We start from the raw sequence: 6,555 nt of genomic DNA on the forward strand, positions 1-6,555 counted from the left end.
TGTGTGTGTGTGTGTGTGTGTGTGATGGACAGTGGCAGCTGCTAGCTGTCGTCATGCACAGTCACTCAGGTTTTGTAGCTTTGCCCAAAGCTACAACAACTCCAGTGATCGAGAGCTATCCTCATACACAGTAATCAGCAACAGTGTTTACTCATCAAAGCACAGAACAAGCTGCATTCAAGGTTCTGCTCTTTAGAGCCATGACAGGTTGAAATAAGTCACATTTGTGTCATTGGAGCAAAAACACAAAAGAGAAGTCAAAAAACAGAAATGGCAACCAATACTATAGATATAATATATAAGAGAGAGATTTTCATTAATATGCTACACTTTTATGTTGTCGCATATCCCCAAATAACTTTTGAATCCAATCTAGTCCATTTTACATATACATAATACAGCATTTTACCCTACATGGGACTTAAAGGGGGCAAACAAACATTGAGGAGAGTAGTCCCATCACCCGTTAAAGGTTGGTTACCAGATAGAAGAACTTTTTTTTTTTTCATGAACTAAATGTTTCTTAGAAAGGGGAAGTGTCAGAATACTGTCTACAACACAGCAGGTCCCAATACATGCAAGGCATAGTCCAACTCACTACGTAACATGTCTTTACACATACACACACACACACACACAGCCAGGAGGCAGCCTTTGTGTCCACCTGTTGCCTGCCAGCCTGTATGTCCTGTTTTATTTTGGGAACGGAATGGCATTTCAGTTCACTTATCCATTCTGCTTTGGATGAAGCCAGCTATTGTATTCTCTAAGCAGGCACAGCCACACGTTATTGATACAATAAGTTAAAAAACTGTGGTCTAAGGCTTTAAAAAACTTAGTTCAGGTTAGTTGTTGTGTGGATGTAGTTCTGTGCTACAGTATGAGGCTTCAGATTTTATATTATGGACAATACCATTTGCAATGTTGAGGTTGCCGTCAGTGATATGGGTTGTTGTTAAAAGCTAAGAGATTTGTTTGCCCAATTTGAGTTGCTTTTTTGATATCCCCTCCTCTTTATCTCTGTTATACTGTATACGTTTGACTCTCATCTCCCTTCATAAAACACATTGTGTCCTTTTCATAAAGGAGGCCAACTACAGTCCATTATTTAAGCAGTTCTTTCATTGACACTGCACACCACTAGGTGCTGCTGTTGTATAAGACGTAGGATTTTTTCTAATGAAGGCAACACGCTACTGAAGTATCTCAAACACATGCAAGGAACCAATACCAGACCACAAGAAAAAAAAATGAAAACACATTAGAGTATCAGACTACTGCTTTGCCAGGGACCACTGACTCAGCAGTATGATGCTGGAACACTTGTGTATTAATACTCTGACTCCCTCTGCTGACACAGAAATGAACTGCTCCTGAACCAGAATCACAACAGTAAACTCAGTTCAAACATTGTTTTAAAATATTTTTCATTTAGTGATCTACCTTTGTCATGGAGTTTACAGATAAATACCATCCAGTCATCCTGTATGTTGTGGAGCATTGGATTACTACTCTTTCATAACAGTTGAACTAAACAGCTGTTTTCTCTTGAGGGAGCATAAACACTCTGGCATGGTTACACTTAAAACTCACATTTGACCCTGAAGTGGTATTTACAATAACTGCAGGACAAACTTTTACTTATAGATCTTTCAAAGCACCATGCTTCAGGCTGGACCTGTATAGAAACTAAATGCACTCTGTGGTTAGATTACATGTTGAGAATATTCTCTGCCAAAGTTCCCAGCATCAAGAAACGGAAGCCACGTTTTTTCAATTGGAGCTGTAACCCACAGTTTTGTCCCTGCTGGGATAACAGAGAAAAGAGTGAACAAGATTAGCTCAAATAGGTTATAAATATCAGCAAATGTATGCTATCTATTTATCATTTTACTTTTTATTTTATTAGTGATAGTAAATAGACAGGACTGGAACGAGAGATTGGATGACATGCATCAAAGTGCTGCAGTATGGATTTGAATATGGGCCACTGCTAGTGACTCAGCCTACATGGGGCGCACACTCTACCAGGTGAGCTAGAGGTTGCCCCAAATTTGTGCTATATGTACAATATACTTAATTTATTTTATTTATTTAACCTTTATTTAACCAAGAAATCCCTTGAGATTGAAATCTCTTATTCGAGGGAGACCTGGCCAAGATGGCACACCAGTTACAACATAAACAGAAATACAGCATAGACAAAATCACACATAGAGGAAAGGAACAGGTCACATGTGGCAATTACATTAAAAATAACTTAATTAGTAGTGAAAATAATGAGCTAGCTAGGCTGATGACTACAAAGGCCCACTCTCCTATAGTTTTTAGCCTTTAAGTTGAAATTATTAACAGAGACTTACTACAGGATCTCAGGCTGCACTCAGTCATGTGTCTCATATAGTCAGGAGCCACTACCATATATATATTACAGGGGATTTTTTTAAATGATATAATACATTTTGAATTATTTGAGTTTGACCTAAATAAATTCTGAGATGAGAACCAGTGTTTCAATCCAATACTTTGCTCAGTTGAATTATGCTATTTAAATCAAATAAGTAGTATATCTTAGAATCATGTGCATACAAATGAAAAAGATGATGCATTTGAAATATTTGATCCAAAGATAACATGTAAAAGTTGAATAATTAAGGACCGAGCACTGATCCCTGTGGTACACCATGCATGAAATGGATATGTTGTATGTATCTGATAGTGACATAACAAAAATATTTTTAGGATATGTATAAAACTTATCCAAAACAGCACCTCTATGGAATTAAGAGGAAGGTCTCATTAATCTGTGTTTACTGTACTCCACATGCACAGGGGATCTAGGGGACCCTAGCCACACTTGAAAGATTGCTTGGACCACCTGTCCCGGTTTGGCGTTATTGAGTGTTTGCTCTCCACCTAACAATCAGCGTCATGACCAGGGTGCCTTAGCTTGAACCCAATTACTAAGAGTATTGGATGTCTGTCCACAGGAAGCCCTCCTGGATTATTGTTCTCGTTATTCTACTGTATGAACTTGCAGCTGTCATCTGCTAGGACCAGCTGCATACTATATATTCTTCTTCAAAAAGCCATATTAAGTGAGCTAATATTGGATAATTGGGGTCTAGGTTTTCTAGATGTATATTGGTTTCATAACCACTGTGGCCACATCATTTCAGTGACCACATTTCAGTATTAAGAAGAACTTTCTACACATACACTTTGGCACCAATTGCAATTCACATGTTACATTCTAATCAGCTTGGGGAGCAATCTATAAATCCTGCACTCTATGAATGCATGCATACTGTACATTACCAACCACAAAGTGATCTGGTACACACTCAAAATTTGTTTAGAATCTACATAATGTTGTTGGTCATTGTTGCTTTTATACAGCATGTACTTATGTATACAGTACACCTGTTTTTTCACCAACCAGTGTGTATATAATGGTGTTTATGTTTATTTGTTATTATTAATTTGTTCAGCTTTTGTTGTACTTGTTTTAGCTGTATGCTTTTGTCTTTATCTTCCTGTTTTGCTGTGTGTGTGTTTACATTTACAGCAACTTCAATCTGGAACTAAATAAATTGATTCTGATTATGAGGACAAGTCTTGAAAGTTGGCCAACAGCAAATTGTCAATCCATGGGCTTGCTAACTCACACACTCTCTCTCTTTCTTTCTTTCTTTCTCTCTCTCTCTCTCTCTTTCTCTCTCAATTTCAATTTTCAGTTTCATGTGGCTTTATTGGCATGACAAAAAATACATCTGTGTTGCCAAAGCATAAGAACAAACATAAATATAAACAACAACAAGGAGTAAATACATCTGATATAATAATACAAGTAAACAGGATACTTATGATATAATTGTAGATACTAAACAAATGACGCATGTCTGTCAAAGGGTACTTTGAAACAATAAAAAAGAATAGAAAAACGATAATATCTGAAATTCTCTATTTATTTTGCCTAGTATTGTGGCAGGAGAAGACATTTAGCTGCTAGCCATGCCATGCTTTTATCTTCCTCTAATAAAAAAGAAATCTTTTTGTCCTCAGTGTAAGTAGTGAAGCCTGGTGTGTGTTTTTCAAATGTTTGGAAACATTTTGTTCTTAAGTCTTCATATTTGGTACATGTACATAGGAAATGTAATTCTGTTTCAATATCCTGTTGGCAATGTGTACAGACACGTTTCTCTCTTGGTCTCCACACTTTTAAAAGTCGACCTTTGTCAATTTCCAGCTTAAGGTCACTGACCCTGTATTTTGGTAAAATTTGTATTTATTTTGGATTTTATGTTTTGAGATACAATATTCAGCCAATTGGATGTTTCTGTTTAAGAATTGATAACGGAGGAGCTTGTGTTGTATTTTATTTCCATTTTGTAATTGTTCTTTATACTCGTCTTTTAATTTAGTTTCAAATCTTTTGATTGAAGACTGAGGATTGTGGGTGTGGTGGCTCTGAAGCTCAGTGCACCTGTCTCTGTCTCTCTTCCTGTCTGTACAGCACTGACTGTGTTTAGCTCTGTGTACCTCCAAGCTAGCTGGTCCAGGGGTTGGACATCTGAACACTGCTGGTTGCTCAGGAGAGCTTTGTATGCGGTGGAATGTTTATCAGTTTGATTTAAATGCTGCCAAAATTTAATTGACCTTTTTTGGATTTGAATTTTCAGAAGGAACATACCAAGTTCTAGGGTTTGGTACGTTTGGGCAAACTTTTAGAATAATTTTACAGAATTCTAATTGTTGTTTTTCCGTGTGAGTTTTATCCCAGCTTTTAAATCCTGTTTTCAAAATTGGGCCCCGAACTTTGCTTTCGTAAAGGATTACTGGTGTTATCAGAGAATTGCAGATTTTTAGCCAAATTCTTGTGGGGGTATTTGTTTTTCCAAATTTGCATTTGGTGCATGCAAAGCTTTTCGAGCTTTATTACACAGTGTGTTTATGGCCAGGTTGAAACTCCCTAATGCACTAATTTCAACCCCTAAGTAATTATATGACACATAAAGACACATGAACACTTTTGTTGTAGTCTGGTGTTTTCCAGAGTGAAGTTGTAACTCTTCCTTGAGATCTGTCTCTCCTCTGAAATACCATAAATCTTTTCCAGATTTACTGTCAGTGCCCTTTTCTGACAGTACTGCTCTAGGACGGACAGGCTCTGTTGTAAACCCTCTTCTGTTGAGGACAACAGAACTAGATCATCGGCATAGAGCAGGAACTTGATGTTGGTATCATGAAGTGTGAGACCTGGGGCTGCAGATTGTTCCAACATCGCTGCTCGTTCATTGATGTAAATATTAGACAGTGTTGGACTCAAACTGCATCCCTGTCTCACTCCATGTCCTTGTTTAAAGAATTCAGTTCTTTTGGAGACAATTTTTACTGCACATTTATTTTCCGTGTACAGTGATTTAATCGAGTCATACACTTTACCCCCCATACCGCTTTCAATGAGTTTATAACAAAAGCCTATCTTGTCATATTGAGTCAAATGCTTTTTTAAAGTCTATAAAACATTCAAATATTTTCCCATTTTTAATTTTTGTGTAGTTTTGATAAAGGTGTGCAGAGTGTAAATGTGGTCTGACATACAATATTTCAGTAAAAAGCCAATTAGATTTTTACTTAGAACGTTGTGCTTGGTAAGGAAGAACAGTATTCTGGCATTAATAATTCTGCAGAAAACCTTCCACAGACTGCTGTTCACAAAAATGCCTCTGTAATTGTTAGGGTCAAACTGTCACCACTTTTGAAAATAGGGGTGATCAGTCCATGGTTCCAGATCTTAGGGAAATAACTAGACTCCAGAACAGCTTGTGGAGGGCTGCCTGCAGTGTAGGGCTACTGTGCTTTAGCATATCAGGGCAGATGCTGTCCACTTCACCAGTCTTTCCATCCTTCAGAGCCTGCAGGCTCTGGATTTCTATTAGTGTTATTTCTGTATCTAAGGGGTTTGGTATCCTTTCACCTTTTCCTCTAACTGGTAAAGATTTTCAAATACTGAGTGTTGTTGGGGGGTGATTGCACTATAATCAATATTCTTCAAAATGTAAAGTGATTTTTCCAGATCAAACCATTTTGTATTGTTAATTTATCGTTATTTAATGCTATGAACTGAATTTATTCCACAAAAATCCAAAAGAAGTTTAGTCAATGGCTTCTTCTATTGTATTAAGTTCTTCAGATCTGTAAAGCTCTTTTTTTCTTATTGATTAGTGTTTTGTAGTGTTTTAGTGTCTGATGGTATCGGATCCATATTTGACTCTCATGGGGTTCTCTGTGTTTTTGTTAGTAGTCTTAGTTGTGTTCTCTTCTCTCTCTCTCTCTCTTTCTCTTTCTCTAGACACACACACCACACACACAGAGCAGGAAAGCTGGCAAGTCATATCTGGTGTCAGCCAGCCCCTCCTTCTAAACAATGTCTCAACGTGTCCTGCAATAATTAACCAGCTGCTGCAGTGTGCTACACAAACTCACCTCTAACCACATGCACGTTACTCTGGACCTATGAGCACACACACACACACACACACACACACACAC

General features: G+C 37.5%; 1 protein-coding gene across 4 annotated transcripts in view; it reads left to right on the plus strand.

Annotated features, from left to right (window-relative positions):
• Positions 1-6,555, plus strand: part of rassf6 (Ras association domain family member 6) — a 52,332-nt gene that overhangs the window by 25,162 nt on the left and 20,615 nt on the right. Inside the window, exon 1 of one of the 4 annotated variants that reach the window (XM_032539646.1) lies at positions 6,468-6,555. This exon is cut by the window's right edge and continues 106 nt beyond it. The exons of 1 other annotated variant lie outside the window; for it this stretch is intronic. The gene's annotated coding sequence lies outside the window, so the exon portion shown is untranslated. Of the gene's footprint in view, positions 1-6,467 lie in introns of those variants that run through there. 2 more of the 4 variants (XM_032539648.1, XM_032539649.1) reach the window with 2 other exon arrangements.

The sequence above is a fragment of the Etheostoma spectabile genome, chromosome 16 (assembly GCF_008692095.1).
Source record: "Etheostoma spectabile isolate EspeVRDwgs_2016 chromosome 16, UIUC_Espe_1.0, whole genome shotgun sequence".
Classification (NCBI taxonomy): domain Eukaryota; kingdom Metazoa; phylum Chordata; class Actinopteri; order Perciformes; family Percidae; genus Etheostoma; species Etheostoma spectabile.